General features: G+C 43.2%; 1 long non-coding RNA gene across 20 annotated transcripts; it reads left to right on the top strand.

Annotated features, from left to right (window-relative positions):
• Positions 1-12,534: 12,534 nt before the first annotated feature.
• On the top strand, positions 12,535-19,604 carry LOC119304194. 20 transcript variants are annotated; one of them, XR_005148148.1, is made up of 13 exons: positions 12,535-12,983; positions 13,081-13,113; positions 13,301-13,389; positions 13,625-13,743; positions 13,870-13,994; positions 14,291-14,503; positions 14,937-15,006; positions 15,105-15,638; positions 15,957-16,029; positions 16,133-16,174; positions 16,644-18,444; positions 18,785-18,965; positions 19,067-19,604. It is a non-coding gene; the product is annotated as an uncharacterized LOC119304194 (long non-coding RNA). The 20 variants fall into 20 exon arrangements; XR_005148145.1 differs by having other exon boundaries at positions 15,957-16,174; XR_005148132.1 differs by having other exon boundaries at positions 15,105-15,173; positions 15,352-15,638; positions 15,957-18,444; positions 19,067-19,603.
• Positions 19,605-20,995: the final 1,391 nt, after the last annotated feature.

Below are 20,995 nucleotides of genomic sequence, written 5' to 3'. Positions count from 1 at the left end.
TTCCTCAAGCTTTCCAACGCCGTATCATTTGATGCATTCGGACTTACGGTTAAAACATTAGCTTGAAAATACGAACTCGGTGGAACTTGCCCCGTTTTCTAAATTACTTTTAAATCGTCCAAAATTAGAAAAAAAAATTAAACATGAAAAAATGGCGCATTTTCATAAGCTTTCCAACGCCATATCATTTGCCTCAATTGGATTAGCCATTTAGAAATGACATCGAAAATACCAACTCGGCTGTTCGGTTTGCGAAATTTTACGATTTTCCAAATTACGCTTTAATCATAGGTAATTAGAGAAAACTTTCTATATGTGGAAGGAGCGTTTTTGTAGCAGCTTTCCAACGCCATATTATTTGCCTCATTCCGATAAACGGTTTAGAAAATGCGATCGAAAATACGATTCACGTTTTTTATATGAAGAAAAAACGGTTTTCAAAACTGCTCTTAAACCGCTTACATCTCTACACCTATAAAAATGCCAGTTGGTGGTGATGGTGTGCCTGCCTTAGGGTCATCTGCACCGTCCGATGTGGAATCTAAGGATGAGAATGACCCAAGGCATATAACTTGCAGTTTTGCAAAAACACCCTGTGCATCTGACAGAATTTTGTAGAAGGCATCTGAAACACAACAAGAATATTCTGGAGGTTTCTACTTCTCTCCCGAAACAAACGCGTCTTCGAGAAGGAGCTAAAAGAAAGTTTTCAAGGACCCCTCTGTTGGGGAACGTTGCAGAAAATTAAAATTTTTCCTACGATTTCACCAAGATCCATCTATGAGTTCATCTAAGCAACGAGTCTAGGGAGAGAGTTTGCATCTACATACCACTTGTAGATCGCGTGTGGAAGCTTGCAAGGTGATGATGTAGTCGTACTCGACGTGATCCAAATCACCGATGACCAGCGCCGAACGGACGGCACCTCCGCGTTCAACACACGTACGGAACAGCCACGTCTCCTCCTTCTTGATCCAGCAAGGAAGGGAGGAGAGGTTGAGGGAGATGGCACCAGCAGCAGCACGACGGCGTGGTGTTGATGGAGCTGCAGTACTCCGGCAGAGCTTCGCTAAGCACTATGGAGGTGGAGGAGGTGTTGGGGAGGGAGAAGGAGGCAACCAAAGGCCAGGGCGTTCAGGTATGAAGTCCCTCCTCTCCCCCACTATATATAGGGGTGCCAAGGGGGGGTGGCCGGCCCTAGGAGATCAAATCTCCTAGGGGGTGCGGCGGCCAAGGGGGGTTTTCCCTCCCCCCAAGGCACCTAGGAGGTGCCTTACCCTCCTAGGACTCTTGCCCCCCTTGAACCCTAGGCGCATGGGCCTATGTGGGGCTGGTGCCCTTGGCCCATTAGGCCAAGGCGCACCCCCACACAGCCCATGTGGCCCCCCGGGACAGGTGGACCCACCCGGTGGACCCCCGGGACCCTTCCGGTGGTCCCGGTACAATACCGATAACCCCGAAACTTGTCCCGATGCCCGAAACAGGACTTCCCATATATAAATCTTTACCTCCGGACCATTCCGGAACTCCTCGTGACGTCCGAGATCTCATCCGGGACTCCGAACAACATTCGGGTTACTGCATATACATATCCCTATAACCCTAGCGTAACTGAACCTTAAGTGTGTAGACCCTACGGGTTCGGGAGACATGCAGACATGACCGAGACTCTCTCAGTCAATAACCATCAGCGGGATCTGGATACCCATGATGGCTCCCACATGCTCCTCGATGTTGTCATCGGATGAACCACTATGTCGAGGATTCGATCAAACCCTGTATGCAATTCCCTTTGTCAATCGGTACGTTACTTGCCCGAGACTCGATTGTCGGTATCCCAATACCTTGTTCAGTCTCGTTACCGGCAAGTCACTTTACTCGTACCGTAATGCATGATCCCGTGTCCAACACCTTGGTCACATTGAGCTCAATATGATGATGCATTACCTAGTGGGCCCAGAGATACCTCTCCGTCATACGGAGTGACAAATCCCAGTCTCGATCCGTGTCAACCCAACAGGTACTTTCGGAGATACCTGTAATGCACCTTTATAGTCACCCAGTTACGTTGTGACGTTTGGTACACCCAAGGCACTCTTACGGTATCCGGGAGTTACACGATCTCATGGTCGAAGGAAGAGATACTTGACACTTGCAAAGCTCTAGCAAAACGAACTACACGATCTTTTATGCTATGCTTATGATTGGGTCTTGTCCATCACATCATTCTCCTAATGATGTGATCCCGTTATCAACGACATCCAATGTCCATAGTCAGGAAACCATGACTATCTGTTGATCACAACGAGCTGGTCAACTAGAGGCTTACTAGGGACATAGTGTGGTCTAAGTATTCACACGTGTATTACGATTTCCGGATAATACAGTTATAGCATGAATAAAAGACAATTATCATGAACAATGAAATATAATAATACTTTTATTATTGCCTCTAGGGCATATTTCCAACAGTCTCCCACTTGCACTAGAGTCACCAATCTAGTTACATTGTGATGAATCGAACACCCATAGAGTTCTGGTGTTGATCATGGTTTGCACGCGAGAGAGGTTTAGTCAGCGGATCTGCGACATTCAGATCCGTGTGCACTTTGCAAATCTCTATGTCTCCATCTTGAACATTTTCACGGATGGAGTTGAAACAACGCTTGATGTGCCTGGTCTTCTTGTGAAACCTGGGCTCCTTTGCGAGGGCAATAGCTCCAGTGTTGTCACAGAAGAGTTTGATCGGCCCCGGCGCATTGGGTATGACTCCTAGGTCGGTGATGAACTCCTTCACCCAAATCGCTTCATGTGCTGCCTCCGAGGCTGCCATGTACTCCGCTTCACACGTAGATCCCGCCACGATGCTCTGCTTGCAGCTGCACCAGCTTACTGCTCCACCATTCAACATATACACGTATCCGGTTTGTGACTTAGAGTCATCCAGATCTGAGTCAAAGCTAGCGTCGACGTAACCCTTTACGACGAGCTCTTCGTCTCCTCCATAAACGAGAAACATGTCCTTTGTCCTTTTCAGGTACTTCAGGATATTCTTGACCGCTGTCCAGTGTTCCTTGCCGGGATTACTTTGGTATCTTGCTACCAAACTTACGACAAGGTTTACATCGGGTCTGGTACACAGCATGGCATACATAATAGATCCTATGGCTGAAGCATAGGGGATGACACTCATCTCTTCTTTATCTTTTGCCGTGGTCGGTGACTGAGCTGAGCTCAGTCTCATACCTTGTAACATGGGCAAGAACCCCTTCTTGGACTGATCCATTCTGAATCTCTTCAAAATTTTATCAAGGTATGTGCTTTGTGAAAGACCTATGAGGCGTCTCGATCTATCTCTATAGATCTTGATGCCTAATATATAAGCAGCTTCTCCAAGGTCCTTCATTGAAAAACACTTATTCAAGTAGGCCTTAATGCTGTCCAGAAATTCTATATTATTTCCCATCAGGAGTATGTCATCTACATATAATATGAGAAATGCTACAGAGCTCCCACTCACTTTCTTGTAAACGCAGACTTCTCCATAAGTCTGCATAAACCCAAACGCTTTGATCATCTCATCAAAGCGAATGTTCCAACTCCGAGATGCTTGCACCAGTCCATAAATGGATCGCTGGAGCTTGCATACTTTGTTAGCGTTCCGAGGATCGACAAAACCTTCCGGCTGCATCATATACAGTTCTTCCTTAAGATGCCCGTTAAGGAATGCTGTTTTGACGTCCATCTGCCATATCTCATAATCATAGTATGCGGCAATTGCTAACATGATTCGGACGGACTTTAGCTTCGCTACGGGAGAGAATGTCTCGTCGTAGTCAATCCCTTGAACCTGTCGATAACCCTTAGCGACAAGTCGAGCTTTATAGATGGTAGCATTACCATCCGCGTCCGTCTTCTTCTTAAAGATCCATTTGTTTTCTATCGCTCGCCGATCATCGGGCAAGTCTGTCAAAGTCCATACTTTGTTTTCATACATGGATTCTATCTCGGATTTCATGGCTTCAAGCCATTTGTTGGAATCCGGGCCCGCCATTGCTTCTTCATAGTTCGAAGGTTCATTGTTGTCTAACAACATGATTTCCAGGACAGGGTTGCCGTACCACTCTGGTGCGGAACGTGTCCTTGTGGACCTACGAAGTTCAGCAGTAACTTGATCCGAAGTACCTTGATCATTATCATGGTTTTCCTCTTCAGTTGGTGTGGGCATCACAGGAACGGTTTCCTGTGCTGCGTCACTATCCCGCTCAAGAGGTAGTACTTCATCGAGTTCTACTTTCCTCCCACTTACTTCTTTCAAGAGAAACTCTTTTTCCAGAAAGCATCCGTTCTTGGCAACAAAGATCTTGCCTTCGGATCTTAAGTAGAAGGTATACCCTACAGTTTCCTTAGGGTATCCTATGAATACACATTTTTCCGACTTGGGTTCGAGCTTTTCAGGTTGAAGTTTCTTGACATAAGCTTCGCATCCCCAAACTTTTAGAAACGACAGCTTAGGTTTCTTTCCAAACCATAATTCATACGGTGTCGTCTCAACGGATTTAGACGGTGCCCTATTTAAAGTGAATGTAGCTGTCTCTAGAGTGTATCCCCAAAATGATAGCGGTAAATCGGTAAGAGACATCATAGACCGCACCATATCCTAGAGTGCGATTACGACGTTCGGACACACCGTTTCGCTGAGGTGTTCCAGGTGGCGTGAGCTGTGAAACGATTCCACATTTCTTTAAGTGTGTACCAAATTCGTGACTTAAGTATTCTCCTCCACGATCTGATCGTAAGAATTTTATCTTTCGGTCACGTTGATTCTCCACCTCATTCTGAAATTCCTTGAACTTTTCAAAGGTCTCAGACTTGTGTTTCATTAAGTAGACATACCCATATCTACTCAAGTCATCTGTGAGAGTGAGAACATAACGATATCCTCCGCGAGCCTCAACGCTCATTGGACCGCACACATCGGTATGTATGATTTCCAACAAGTTGGTTGCTCGCTCCATTGTTCCGGAGAACGGAGTCTTGGTCATTTTGCCCAAGAGGCATGGTTCGCACGTGTCAAACGATTCATAATCAAGAGACTCTAAAAGTCCATCGGCATGGAGCTTCTTCATGCGCTTGACACCAATCTGACCAAGGCGGCAGTGCCACAAGTATGTGGGACTATCGTTATCAACTTTAAATCTTTTGGCATCTACACTATGAACATGTGTAATATTACGCTCGAGATTCATTAAGAATAAACCATTGACCATCGGAGCATGACCATAAAACATATCTCTCATATAAATCGAACAACTATTATTCTCAGACTTAAATGAGTAGCCATCTCGTATTAAACGAGATCCTGATACAATGTTCATGCTCAAACTTGGCACTAAATAACAATTATTAAGGTTCAAAACTAATCCCGTAGGTAAATGTAGAGGCAGCGTGCCGACGGCGATCACATCGACTCTGGAACCATTCCCGACGCGCATCGTCACCTCGTCCTTTGCCAGTCTCCGTTTATTCCGCAGCTCCTGCTGTGAGTTACAAATATGAGCAACGGCACCGGTATCAAATACCCAGGAGTTACTACGATTACTGGTAAGGTACACATCAATCACATGTATATCAAATATACCTTTGGTGTTGCCGGCCTTCTTATCCGCTAAGTATTTGGGGCAGTTCCGCTTCCAGTGACCCTTCCCCTTGCAATAAAAGCACTCAGTCTCAGGCTTGGGTCCATTCTTTGACTTCTTCCCGGTAACTGGCTTACCACGCGCGGCAACATCTTTGCCGTCCTTCTTGAAGTTCTTCTTACCCTTGCCCTTCTTGAACTTAGTGGTCTTATTGACCATCAACACTTGATGTTCTTTCTTGATTTCAGCCTCTGCTGACTTCAGCATCGAGAACACTTCAGGAATGGTCTTTTCCATTCCCTGCATGTTGTAGTTCATCACAAAGCTCTTGTAGCTTGGTGGGAGCGACTGGAGGATTCTGTCAATGACCGCCTCATCTGGGAGGTTAATGTTCAGCTGGGTCATACGGTTGTGCAACCCAGACATCTTCAGGATGTGCTCACTGACAGAACTGTTTTCCTCCATCTTACAACTGTAGAACTTGTCGGAGACATCATATCTCTCGACCCGGGCATGAGCTTGAAAAACTAGTTTCAGCTCTTCGAACATCTCATATGCTCTGTGGTGCTCAAAACGCTTTTGGAGCCCCGGTTCTAAGCTGTAAAGCATGCCGCACTGAACGAGGGAGTAATCATCAGCACGAGACTGCCAAGCATTCATAATGTCTTGGTTCTCTGGGACGGGAGCGTCACCTAGCGGTCCTTCTAGGACATATTGTTTCCTGGAAGCTATGAGGATGATCCTCAGGTTCCGGACCCAGTCCGTATAGTTGCTGCCATCATCTTTCAACTTGGTTTTCTCTAGGAACGCGTTGAAGTTCATGTTGACATTAGCGTTGGCCATTGATCTACAAGACATATTTGCAAAGGTTTTAGACTAAGTTCATGATAATAAAGTTCTAATCAAATTATGAACTCCCACTTAGATTAGACATCCCTCTAGTCATCTAAGTGTTACACGATCCAAGTCGACTAGCCCGTGTCCGATCATCACGTGAGACGGACTAGTCATCGTAGGTGAACATTCTCATGTTGATCGTATCTTCCATACGATTCGTGTTCGACCTTTCGGTCTCCGTGTTCCGAGGCCATGTCTGCACATGCTAGGCTCGTCAAGTTAACCCTAAGTGTTTTCGCTGTGTAAAACTGTCTTATACCCGTTGTATGTGAACGTAAGAATCCATCACACCCGATCATCACGTGGTGCTTAGAAGCGACGAACTGTAGCAACGGTGCACAGTTAGGGGAGAACACTTCTTGAAATTTTATAAGGGATCATCTTATTTACTACCGTCGTCCTAAGTAAACAAGATGCATAATACATAATAAACATCACATGCAATTATATAGTTGTGACATGATATGGCCAATATCATATAGCTCCATTGATCTTCATCTTCGGGGCTCCATGATCATCTTGTCACCGGCTTGACACCATGATCTCCATCATCATGATCTCCATCATCGTGTCTTCATGAAGTTGTCACGCCAACGACTACTTCTACTTCTATGACTAACGTTTAGCAATAAAGTAAAGTAGTTTACATGGCGTTATTCAATGACACGCAGGTCATACAAAAAAATAATGACAACTCCTATGGCTCCTGCCGGTTGTCATACTCATCGACATGCAAGTCGTGAATCCTATTACAAAGAACATAATCTCATAGATCACAATTCATCATTCATCACAACTTCTGGCCATATCACATCACATGATCAATCGCTGCAAAAACAAGTTAGACGTCCTCTAATTGTTGTTGCATCTTTTACGTGGCTGCAATTGGGTTCTAGCAAGAACGTTTTCTTACCTACGAATCACCACAACGTGATTTTGTCAACTTCTATTTACCCTTCATAAGGGCCCTGTTCATCGATTCCGCTCCAACTAAGGTGGGAGAGACAGACACCCGCCAGCCACCTTATGCAACTTGTGCATGTCAGTCGGTGGAACCGGTCTCACGTAAGAGTACGTGTAAGGTTGGTCCGGGCCGCTTCATCCCACAATACCGTTGAGCAAGAAAAGACTAGTAGAGGCAAGTAAGATGACAAAATCCACGCCCACAACAAAGTTGTGTTCTACTCGTGCAAAGAGAACTACGTATAGACCTAGCTCTGATACCACTGTTGGGGAACGTTGCAGAAAATTAAAATTTTTCCTACGGTTTCACCAAGATCCATCTATGAGTTCATCTAAGCAACGAGTCTAGGGAGAGAGTTTGCATCTACATACCACTTGTAGATCGCGTGCGGAAGCTTGCAAGGTGATGATGTAGTCGTACTCGACGTGATCCAAATCACCGATGACCAGCGCCGAACGGACGGCACCTCCGCGTTCAACACACGTACGGAACAGCCACGTCTCCTCCTTCTTGATCCAGCAAGGAAGGGAGGAGAGGTTGAGGGAGATGGCACCAGCAGCAGCACGACGGCGTGGTGTTGATGGAGCTGCAGTACTCCGGCAGAGCTTCGCTAAGCACTATGGAGGTGGAGGAGGTGTTGGGGAGGGAGAAGGAGGCAACCAAAGGCCAGGGCATTCAGGTATGAAGTCCCTCCTCTCCCCCACTATATATAGGGGTGCCAAGGGGGGGTGGCCGGCCCTAGGAGATCCAATCTCCTAGGGGGTGCGGCGGCCAAGGGGGGTTTTCCCTCCCCCCAAGGCACCTAGGAGGTGCCTTACCCTCCTAGGACTCTTGCCCCCTTAAACCCTAGGCGCATGGGCCTATGTGGGGCTGGTGCCCTTGGCCCATTAGGCCAAGGCGCACCCCCTTACAGCCCATGTGGCCCCCCGGGACAGGTGGACCCACCCGGTGGACCCCCGGGACCCTTCCGGTGGTCCCGGTACAATACCGATAACCCCGAAACTTGTCCCGATGCCCGAAACAGGACTTCCCATATATAAATCTTTACCTCCGGACCATTCCGGAACTCCTCGTGACGTCCGGGATCTCATCCGGGACTCCGAACAACATTCGGGTTACTGCATATACATATCCCTATAACCCTAGCGTAACTGAACCTTAAGTGTGTAGACACTACGGGTTCGGGAGACATGCAGACATGACCGAGACTCTCTCAGTCAATAACCATCAGCGGGATCTGGATACCCATGATGGCTCCCACATGCTCCTCGATGTTTTCATCGGATGAACCACTATGTCGAGGATTCGATCAAACCCTGTATGCAATTCCCTTTGTCAGTCGGTACGTTACTTGCCCGAGACTCGATCGTCGGTATCCCAATACCTTGTTCAGTCTCGTTACCGGCAAGTCACTTTACTCGTACCGTAATGCATGATCCCGTGTCCAACACCTTGGTCACATTGAGCTCAATATGATGATGCATTACCGAGTGGGCCCAGAGATACCTCTCCGTCATACGGAGTGACAAATCCCAGTCTCGATCCGTGTCAACCCAACAGGTACTTTCGGAGATACCTGTAATGCACCTTTATAGTCACCCAGTTACGTTGTGACGTTTGGTACACCCAAGGCACTCTTACGGTATCCGGGAGTTACACGATCTCATGGTCGAAGGAAGAGATACTTGACACTTGCAAAGCTCTAGCAAAACGAACTACACGATCTTTTATGCTATGCTTATGATTGGGTCTTGTCCATCACATCATTCTCCTAATGATGTGATCCCGTTATCAACGACATCCAATGTCCATAGTTAGGAAACCATGACTATCTGTTGATCACAACGAGCTGGTCAACTAGAGGCTTACCAGGGACATAGTGTGGTCTAAGTATTCACACGTGTATTACGATTTCCGGATAATACAGTTATAGCATGAATAAAAGACAATTATCATGAACAATGAAATATAATAATACTTTTATTATTGCCTCTAGGGCATATTTCCAACACCCTCCCCAATTCCTCGCCGCAGGTCCCTCCACTCTCTGCCCCGGCGATCGCCGAAGTTTAATTGGGCGAGGGCTTCGCCTCTTGTACAGCCGTAGACCGTAGTTGTAGTTGGGGTTTCCATAAATCTGATTTGGCTTTGAGCTTTGCCCATGTCTCTCCTTCTAGATCTTGCCGTGCAAGCTGTCGGAGTAGGAGAAATGGTGGAACCACCGGGAAGGATGTCCGTGCTTCTAGGCATGCGCTCCCAACCAGGCCGCCGCTGCCAAGGTCAATGAGCTGCGGGCGCTCCAGGCCGCTCTCTGCTAGCGCAGCTTGCCCAATGACGGTGCCGATGTGTACGCCAAGTCGCCAACATCCACCTTCCGCCGGCTGCGTCCCTTGTGCGCTCACGGACAGTAGCGGGGTCCTCTGCAGACGAGGACTACACCACAAGCTTTGAACTGTATATGTTACCTTGACTAGGCTGCACGCCACAATTTTTGGCTTCCAGGGATACGCCCTGTCGTGTTGGTCGCAGCGCAATCACGCTGGCACAACATCCTTCGGTGCAGCTGAGTCTTCGTCAATGACTAGCAAGAGGCTCATGCGTTGCATGGAACATCAAGATGCATTTATACGAGTTGTTTATCTCGTGGGAGACGAAGATGAACGAGGGAAGTCCTTATCTGCAAATGTGGAGAGGGGTGAGGGTATCTTTTTGCAAAATTGTCATAGTTTGCTTTCTATCCGTCAGATATAGATCGGACGGTCCATATTGCAGGATGGCAGGCACACCATCATCACCAACTCAGTTTTTTATAAGAGCAGAGATAATTGCCACACCAATGTCGCCGTGTTCTACTTCTGCCTCCACGCTTCACCGGTGCAACTCCGTCCGCCAAGAGGTGCGCATACTGGCGCACATATATTTCATTCCCACTATTGTGTATGTGATTTGATTGTTTGATCAACTTCAGGTGTACAGTAGTTCAAGTATCTTTTTTTAGATACATGCTAATCAATATCCGTTCACCGTCGAAAATATTTTTTTATATCCAAGGTGGTACTAAACTTTTATGGTCCTGCTGCTAGAAAAGAAAAGAAATTGTCCAGAATTTCGTACATGGGCCGCACGCGCTAAGGCCCAGAAAAGCCCCACATTTATATCCTGCGCACGCTGCTGGAGAACCTTATTTATCGCACAGAGTCACATATAGTCCGAGCTTCCCATCTGTCGCCCAATGTTGGGCTGGCCCATTTCCGTTTTTTCTGTATTTTTTTTCTATTTTTCAATTTTCCCTTCCAAGATATATTTTCCTTTCTCGTAATTTTTTTAAATTTTCCCAAATTTCGTTTCTGGTAATAATTTTCGTTAAATCTTAGAATTTCAAATTTTGTTCCCATTTTCAAAATTATTTGGAACTTTAACTTTATATTTTCGTTCACTTTTTTCTCGAAATTCAAAAAATGTTCGCATTTTAAAAGAAAATCCAAATTTTTTGGAGACTTACAAAATAAATTTCATTTTAAAAATAATAGTAATTCGAAAAATATTATTTCCTTGAAATGTTCACAAATTCAAAATAATGTTCGTGATAAAAACACATTTTTCAAAATGGTTTTGAAAGTTCAAAACAAGCTTCCATTTTAAAAAAAGTGTTTCACAAATTCGAAAAATGTCCGTTTCTCCGCCTTAAAATGGTCATGTTTTTAAAAAATGTTTGTGAATTAAAAAAATCTTCCTATTTCAAGTTTTTTTTGCCTTTTCCAGAAATTAATGCTTTTTTCAAAAAAAAACTCATATGTTTTAAAAAAACAGGAGGTCACCACAACCTCGACCTTGAAGGGAAAAAAGGCACGAGTTGGATAGTGGTCGTCACTCGGACCAACCCCACTACTATAAACATCTCGCGGACCAAACATGACCCACGAGAACACCACAACTCTCCGCTCTGTCGCGCCACTGTTGTGGAAAACGTTTTGATGGACACATCAATTATTTCTCCCGACACTTCTCGCAAAAATATCTCTCCCGTTGCAATGCACGGGCATATGTGCTAGTCTTAATAATTATATAATCAGTTGTGACAATTAACTGATGGGCGAACGATTAATCGAAGAGAGCTTAAGGAGTTGTTTACTGTGAGGAAGGCGGCGAGCAGATACTTGACTATGGCTACATGTTGAATGACAACATGAATCTCTACACATTTAGTACATATAGTAGTATATTTTTTCTTTTCTATGATCACAATTTGGATTAAAATAGATCATTAGGTTCTCAACAGCAATTGTTGGTTACTGTTGTTCTGTGCTCCAATACATAAGTACAGCTCATTGCTATGGTCTAGAATCAGGGAAAAACGATAAGTAGCGTGTAGATAAAATTCTGGATAATAGAACTGCAAATTGGACAGTACCTTCAGGGGAGGCTTGTATGTTTGACCATGTCAAACCTCATGGGTGAGGAATTATATCCTCAAGCTATCGTATTATCTGTAGGGTGGGCTCCAATTTCTTTTGAACTAGCGTTTCCAATTGTTCAATGCTGCAAGTTTACTGACAGTATTTAGGTGGATAGTCTCTGTTTTTAATTTCTAATAACTGTAATGCACTTCAAATAGTTATATTTATCCCATGTTTGTGCCTTACAGGCATGCGCTCCCGACCACGCTGCAAGGTGATCAAATTGCAGGCATAGATTGCCCCCAGGTTCAGAACCATATTGCACAACAAGCCATTCTCATTGCAACCGACCTGAAAGTGTCCAATATTCAGTGTGTTGAGATGCGTAAATATTTGAAGCATTTAGATTCAGGCATTTACAAGGAGCTACGCCTACAATAGTCTGATGTGTAATTGGATTAGAGTTAGAACTAGGGTTGGTTCCTATAGTCTCTACTTCTAATGAAGCAGTTGATGAATAGTCCGCGCAGTTTATTTTCGCTGGTTTATTTTCGTCATCCTTCCACTTCCAGGTTTTTTCGTCATCCTCTCACTTCCGTTAACTCGCAACCCGTGAAAAAAAACTGTGCAAAAAAAACCTTACGATCTATCCCTCGTGCCCACAGATCGTTCTCCGCCGCCCTCCCATCGATCTGCCGCCGATCCCTGCGGAGCTTCCCTCCCCAATCCGATCTGACGGAGAGAGTGCCAGATCCGGCCGGGGGAGCCGCCGTAGAGCCTCCACGTCGGTGGAGCAGCACCTCCTGCCACGGACGCCGCCGCCACCTCCTGCCTCACGACCCTTTGCCGCGACTCCGCCCCCAAGCGCCGCTCCCGCACGCAACCCTAACCCTATCCCGCCATGCCTCGCTGCCTCGCCGCTTGAGCCGCGCTGATGGAGCCCGAGCAGCGGTGGCCGACCCCGTCACCGCCGCCGAGCCTGTGGACGAGGAGAAGGAGGAGGAGACGGAGGCGGCCGAGGACGAGGAGGACACGCTGCTGGACCGCGCGCAGCCTGATCTCACGGGTCCCTTTGCACATGTGCAGGTACAAACCATCCTCATCCAAAATCGTGTTTTCCGCTCTGATTTGCCATGCTAATGTGGTTTCAGACTTGCCCAATATGTGATACTGTGTTTTGCAGTTCGTCAATGGACCAATGCCTAATCTCCCCAAGGTACTAACTACTAATTTCTTCCACCCTCTTGGTTCTAACTATGTGCTCTGTCAAACTGTTTCCACCCTTGGCCTTCGGTACAACTCAAACATGCGATGTAGTCTTAACCCTCCACCTAACTTTTGTTTGTTTTCCGAATAATAAAAGTATCAAGCATTTGGTTTACTGGTTGTAATTGCTGTTTTAGGTTGATGTTTCACTGGACCCGGTGAAGGAGTTGAGCAGAGTAATATCTGAGCGAAAAAATTGAGGGGCGTGCTTTGGTTGTGCTCTCAGGTATTTTCCACACATAAAACTTGAAGTGTATCTCGCGTATTCCCCATTTTCTTCTTGATGCTTGAGAAAATCAAAAGATGCCTACAAATACACAGAGTTTTGCATCTCATAGTTAGTCCATCTCATGCACCCGTGCTTCTGGTACACGGAGAAACACTTTTATCAGGTTATCCAATGTTTTAATTAGGATGTGTGTCGCTGTGGGTACCTGATACTCTAATATCCTTTCACCCAGGTTATTTTACGAGGGTTGTGTGCACTGAACCCCATTTCTCGGGACCAAAGTATTCTTCTGGCCCTTTTCCAGCAACGGACATGCGACATAGCCAACTACACATTTTTCCTAACATTGATGTAATGTGCTGCTAGAAATTGATTATATTTTTTTCAGTTAGTACATCGGATGTAATGTACTGCTAGAGATACGAATTAGTTTCAAGCACTATGATTTTACGTCGAGATGATGTTTCTTTGTAACAGGGACGATGAACAAGATGGGAATGAGGAGGATGCGACCTATAGATGGTTGCTATGGATCGGGAGGTTGATACTGAACATCAGTTTACTACTAATCCGGAGTAGTAATATTGGATTACAGGTCATGGGTTAGTAGTTAACTGCAGAAATCAGAATATTGGATAGCAGTAACTAAGGCCATTGGCAATTTCTATCATATATCATAATTTATTTGTGTGATTCCTTTACCAACTACATGTTTCTATTTGTTTCCTATATTTTGTTTGTTCCTGAATATTTTATGAATTGTGTATTTCTATTTTAATACATAAGACTCTTTTTCATGCAATTTACTCAATGGCCTATATGAGAAGCCCTAAATAAAGCTATTCCTCATTTGTACGCTTTCTTACTTATATAGATCAAAATATGGAATTCTCTGCAGGTTAACTAATACATGCATCAGCTTTGTATCATAAAGATTTCACCATCCCAAGGTAATGGAAATAAGTTCACAAGATTCGCATGTTGAGGTCTGTACAAAGAGATACAAGGCAATGTCTGTGTGCTGGAAGGAGAAACTCACTGCCAAAGCTATAATCCCTGATGCTAAAGCCTGCATGTTCAAGTCTGCAGAGTTTACTCATATTACTGTATGGTATATTATTAACTTTCTTTTTATACTTCATATTTGCAACATATATCATCCATTTTAGTATGATTTTACTTTTCAGACATTTATTAAAAAAACTGCAGTTAGGTTCTTCACAGCTAGGAGCTCTTAATCAATTGTAGTTATACTGAAAGATTAAGATGGAGGGAGTCATTAAAAATCAGCAATCGTTCCAGCCAACCGGTAGTAGTGGGTACAGCATTTGAAGACACCAAAAAGAGCCTTGGACTCTGATGGATGTAATGCCTGTCATTTATATATGTTGATTTAGTTCTACTAAACATATGCATGAAAAAAAAGTTTGTATTTGCTGACATATATCATGTATTTTAGCATGATTTTACTTTTCAGACATTTACTACAAAACTGCAGTTAGGTGCTTCAGAGGAAGGAACTCATAATTTTGTTTTTTCTGCAGAATGATTAATACAGAGGGAGCCCTTTTGTCAGGTCATTTAATCATTAAATCATACGTAAAATTATCTCAGGTAACTTACTACTACCTTTGTTCGAAAATAAGTGCCGTTAACTTAGTACACCTTTGCACTAAAATTGTACTAAATCCGTGACACTTATTTTGGGACAGAGGGAGTATTTCATTTTCTACCTGAACCAAGTTGTTATTTCATTTCTAAGAGGCAAAGAGTTCCTCCTGGTTAGTTTGCCACATTTTATATGTCTGTCTATGTGCATTACTAATTCACTATATGCACCTTTAGTTCCCAGTTTTGGCTCACTTTCTTGATGCATCTCGGATGAGAGGAAAGGAATGGATAATCTGACAAGCAATGTTCGGGCATACCCTTATATTTACGTCTGATGAAATGCTGCAGGTGCAAACTAATCAAGACTGCTGCCATGAGCAAAAGAGCAGACATTACTTATGAGAAAACAATAAAAGAATCTTCCGTGACTACATACCACGACGAGTCAAAGACGATGAAAGCACTACTCCATTGGTGGTGTTAGCAAGTGGAGTCTGGAGGGAGAACAACACAAAGTAGGAAATTGATTCCCTCGCCCTCGCTTGCTTCAACGACCCCGCCCGTCTTGGTGGGGTCGATTCCCCCATCGCCCGACTCATCTCCGACGAGGTAGTCGAAATAATTCTATGCTTCAGGTAATTCACCAATGCATTTGTTTCATCATTTCTTTTTGACTATTAACTGCGTGCGCAAGTGTCTAATAATAAAAAAGTTCCCCATTGGGTCGCTACTACAACTAAATGGGCTTGTGAATAGCTGTAGAACGTACTCTATTTTGTTCCCCATTGAAGGGCAATGTTCCTATTGGTCTCTCGAAAGAACTGAAAGAAATGCAACCTTGACAATTGAATGCCCACATTCCTTGTTGGAGATCATAGAGCTATATACATTAATGAGTTATTATGTTGATGCACACTGCATTGCATTTACTAAACTTGTTTTCTTCTTACCAGATCCAGTGGTAATGTAATTTTGGTCGGGCAGGGGTTTGTGAAGAAAACTAGCAAGGTTCATAGATGCACCCAGGTGGAATACTTACTTTCCAAATGTCAAGTATTTTTAAAAAATTAGACATATAAATGTCTGAGTCCTTTGTGTGCTTGTCAAATATCATGCAAAAATGATAAAGAGGACGAGGTTATGAGGTAATGTGCTCGGGCGGGAGGAAGAGGTACTGGTTCAAACCATGAAAGTTCTTAGCTCATAATTGCTACCAATTCTACAGAAAAGGTTGTGATTTTGTTAACCTGACTAGAGCTTTCATGTTATGTCAGTCCTTTATTTAGATGATTTAGCTGTTGACCTACCGTTCCTTTCTATCATCCATGGGCTAAAAAATGAATTATCAACAAGTATGGTGATAGCCAGCGTTACTGTGATCTCCAAAGAACAATAACTATGCAACATAGTGCTGAACTTTGACATTTTCGTTTTGCTATAAATTTCCTTTTAATATTTCGTAATTTATTTAATTAATCTTTCTATTAATATTTGGTTTCACTATAGTAAATTTATTTGAAGGTCTCCATGATGGCATAATTCTATGTAGACTGATGTGTCGATTATTTTGGCATGCATTTATTTGCCCAACATTACCTAGATACTTAGTGCCATTACAATGACATCCCGTTTTATTTCAGAAAGTGATTGCTCCATCACATACACATTAAAAGAAATTGCACAACTGCACCATGGCTATCCAGTATATCAAGCAAGATTAATCTAAACATACCTTACAGCATCTCATTACTCCCGTCGAAGTAATCTAAACATGTTCTTAATGGCGACAAATTTGAGCAGAAGATATTCTTAATGGCAACAAGTAACTAATTCTTTCGTTTCTATGGAATATGTAAATTCATATGCAGGTAAGCAGGTTAATCTAAACATGCCTTACAGTATCCCATTACTCTTGTTGAAATTTTATACTGTTAGATTTCACCTTTGTTTGTATTAAATATCTGAAGTAACGGAGCTTGATTTTCAGTTTTGTTTTTTCACTCACTTCATAGCCAACATTACAGTGGTATATGTTGTATGTATTTCAGCACTACACTTTTCCCTCGGTCTATATAGTCACTGTTACTTGCCTAAAGACCGGGAATTTTCGTTGTTCCGTTTCAACAACACGGTATAAATCCAAATAGTTACTATTACCTGAGGACAGCTTGTCTTCCCCAACATGGGATTTGTTGTTAACTCTACTCATCTTCGATGTTTATACATGATTGGCAAGTGTCAGCAACTTCTCGTGTTCACTTTTGGTTAGCAAAGGTTTTGATATAACAGTCAGATATTTATGTTTGGGATTAGCTCATAGGTGAGACTCTGGGTTCCCCTCCCCTCTGTCGATCGCTCCAGCAGCGAGAGGGTCGGGGAGCCCCTGTTCTCTGCTTTGGTGTGTGTATAGGGTGTGTGGAGATTTCGTCTCCTGGCTTCGTCCCCATGGCGGCTGGGCGTGCTTCATCCCTCATCATGGAGCCTAGGAGTCATGTTCAGGAGTTGGAGCGGCGCCAGATCTCCCCATGTCTCGTCCTTGGTGGTTCTTCATCATGTTGCATCTCCGGTGTGCTGGTCCTACTGGACCGAGGTTGATGACTTCCTGGCCGCAAAGAACCTGTCTGCACTCTACAAGATCATGCTGGCAAAATGTAGAGCGGCGCCTGATCTCCCCATGCCTCATCCTTGGTGCTTCTTTGTCATGTTGCACCTCCGGTGTGATGGTCCTACTGGACAGAGGTTAACGACTTCCTGGTCGCGAAGCATCCGTCCGCACTCTACAAGGTCACGTCGGCTCCATGTTGGAGCGGGAGCGCGCCTTGAGCCCGCATCTGAGTTTGTTGTATCTGAGTTTGTGGTGGGTCGAAGCCCCAAGGACCCGATTGTGATTTGTGTTTTCTCTAGGGTGCTTATACCACTGGTGTTCTTTAATATATGACCTGGGTCTTCTCCACAAGAAAGGGTGATATCTATCATTTGTAATGCATTGCACACTACAGAGTTATGTGTTTGTGCTACTTTCTTTATTTTGTGCATCAGATATGAAAGTATACATCGTTGGATTTCATTTTTATTTTGAAAACCCATTGCAAGTGAAGTGGATTTCAATTATTTCTTGTATATTATTGGCTACTTTTTTATACATGTGAAATATGACATGCCTTATGCTTATATATCCAATTATCCACTATGTATTGCAGATAGCAATATTGAATGGCTTTAGTAACATTTCCCTTTTCAAGGCATAATGTCTGTCCTGGTACTTGCACCGGACATAAACTATTGTAAATATAGTAAAATCTTATAATTCTATTGTGGGATTTCACTCTTTGGTGTGTGACAGGCTAGCGGTTGTGCTTGCTGTCTCCAGTGTTTAGGTGGAAACTACATAATCATATTTGGTAACTTTGGGGAGAAGCTGGGATTTTTGTTGGTATGCAGGTCAGATACAACACTAACCAATGTGCATGTATTGCTCAAATATTTCACTGGGCCTATTACATTACTGTACTTAGTATAAAACATGCTCTGGCACTGATCGTACAACTTTGCATGAATACTCCAGTAGGTCGACCCCTCTAATTTATGCCATGAATGTAAATAAGCTATACTATTAAACTGCCTGGCCTTAGTCTTTTATGCATTAATTATTAACTAGGAATGAGATGTTATGAGGTACCGGACATAAACAATTGTAAATATAGTAAAATCTTTTTTTCTCTATTGAGGGATTTCACTCATTGTTGTGTGACAGACTGAGAGTTGTGCTTGCTATCTCCAGTGTTCAGGTGGAAACTACAGAATCATATTTGCTAACTGTGTGGGAAAGCTGGGATTTTTGTTGGTATGCATGTCAGATACAAGACTAACCAATGTGCATGTATTGCTCAAATATTTCAGTGGTCCTATTACATTACTGTATTTAGTAAAAACATGCTCTGGCTCTTTGCACTAATACTCCGGTAGGTCGGCCCTTCTAATTTATTCCTGAATGTAAATAAATTCTATTAAATTGTCTGGCCTTATTTTTTGTGCATTAATTAATAACTTTTTATTTTTCCAGACAAATGTGGCCCTGCTTGATCTTAGGTTAATAATTTTATATTGCTGGCAGATTAATTCATATAGCTCTTTAACTTTTGGAAGAGATAACTCAGATGACTTATGAGAAGATGCTCTGATAGATGTGCAATGTACCAAAAAAGAGTTCTTTTGGCAACATAATTTCATGTAATTTGTGCGGAGCTACCTTGAAAGAGCAATAAAACTCTAGACGGAGCAAGGACCACCACATGGTGAACACTTGCACCTGTGCATGAAGAGCGCCAGCCGTTGAATGGCGTGGCACATCAAGTCAGGGAAACATTACTTTCTTCACTGGTCTCCAATATGTGCTTTTGCTTTCTCCCTCTTCCTTGTTTATTAGAGCTTTTATCAATATATTTAAGAAAAGGCTCTACGCCTTTTCAATCAGCTATTTTGTCAAAGTGGAATTTTGTGAGTTTATGGATGAGAATTAACAAAATAGTTCTTCCATATTTGTTACGTATACATGCATATAACATGTATCATATTTGTCGAAGGTGCCATGGGAGCTAGCTTATATTTCAAAAATACCAGTACATCGTGTTCGTCCCTGAATATATTGTTCGGTTTCCTTACTGTTCTCCTATAAATGGTTCAGTTACCTTGCTGCATGTTTTTACAAATCTGGCCTATTTTTCCAGATGGCTAACCATCTTTATACGGCTTCAACGCTGTGAAAAAACTCGCATGAGATTACAGTTGCAATCTATTATTTATCTGATGTTTACACAGGCGAAGTCACACGAGGCCATTGCGGATGTGTCCCATGTTATGTATATTACCACCGTTCCTATTTTAAGTCTTTTTAGAGATTTCAATGTGAACTACGTACAGAGCAAAATGAGTGAATCTATATTTTAAAATATATTTATATACATCCGTATATAGTCCTCATTGAAATTTCTAAAAAGACTTGTATATTGGAACGGAGGGAGTAAAATCTAAAAGAACCTGATACAACAAAAATCCAACGTGTGTGTTCTAAGCTACTGGTTCTAACAAAGATGTGTTTGTAAAAGTGATCAGATATATTAGGCTATTGTACTATAGTACTCTTGTATCATCAAGAAAGAAGTAAAAGTACATTCTATGTTTGGATGGAACAATTATCATGAAAACTAGATTATGTTATTTTTAAAAGGCGCATATACTTCTCCCAGGTTATCGTTGAAACAACGATAATGCTAGAGCCTTGAGAATTGTGATGGAGGGGTGGAGGAGCAGGGCGAATGATGACGTGTTGTCTTTCGTGCAAGAGGAGAGGGTGATTAAGGAGAGACGCACACTATCTTTCTTGCAAGAGGAGAAGATGAATAGTGAGAAACACGAGGAATGAAGCGGTAGAGGGAATCAGTATTTGTCACTATGAATGGAAACCACGTGCATCCCTGCTGGACACATAATTTTTGAATCGGAAAAATTGTTTGATCATTCTGTCTATTTTTTTAATCCTCACTAAGATAGGTAGGCGGTTGCCGCTCTTGTACCTCATTCCTGGCCTAACACGGCCTGTCGATCATTGGCTCACCTAGAACACGAGTTGATTTTGTGATAAGAGTGATGGTTGAGAGTGAGCAGGATGGCGGTTGTGGTTGGTCTGTTCAATTAGGGTTGTCTGAGCCTAATAATTTTTCTACTTCTAAATTTAGAAAAGTACATTTTCATTCGAGATGTCTTTGCATCAAATCGCATGAGCGAGCGGTTCATATATTTGTTTCATCGAGTCGTACAATTTTTTGGTTAGGATAGAAAGGTAAATGCATTGCTCAGTTGCTTTAAGACTTATTATTGGACACGGTAGCATATCAGTTACATGCCTAACAACAAACATCCTTGTTTTGTCGTGGTAATGCATGACATTCCACTGTATGTTACAATGTGGCAATGGCTCGGAGACCTCAGATTT

This window comes from Triticum dicoccoides, chromosome 5A, assembly GCF_002162155.2.
Source record: "Triticum dicoccoides isolate Atlit2015 ecotype Zavitan chromosome 5A, WEW_v2.0, whole genome shotgun sequence".
NCBI classification, from domain to species: Eukaryota; Viridiplantae; Streptophyta; class Magnoliopsida; order Poales; family Poaceae; genus Triticum; species Triticum dicoccoides.
The sequence above is the reverse complement of the archived record's forward strand: the minus strand, read 5'-3'. Positions and strand labels throughout refer to the sequence as shown.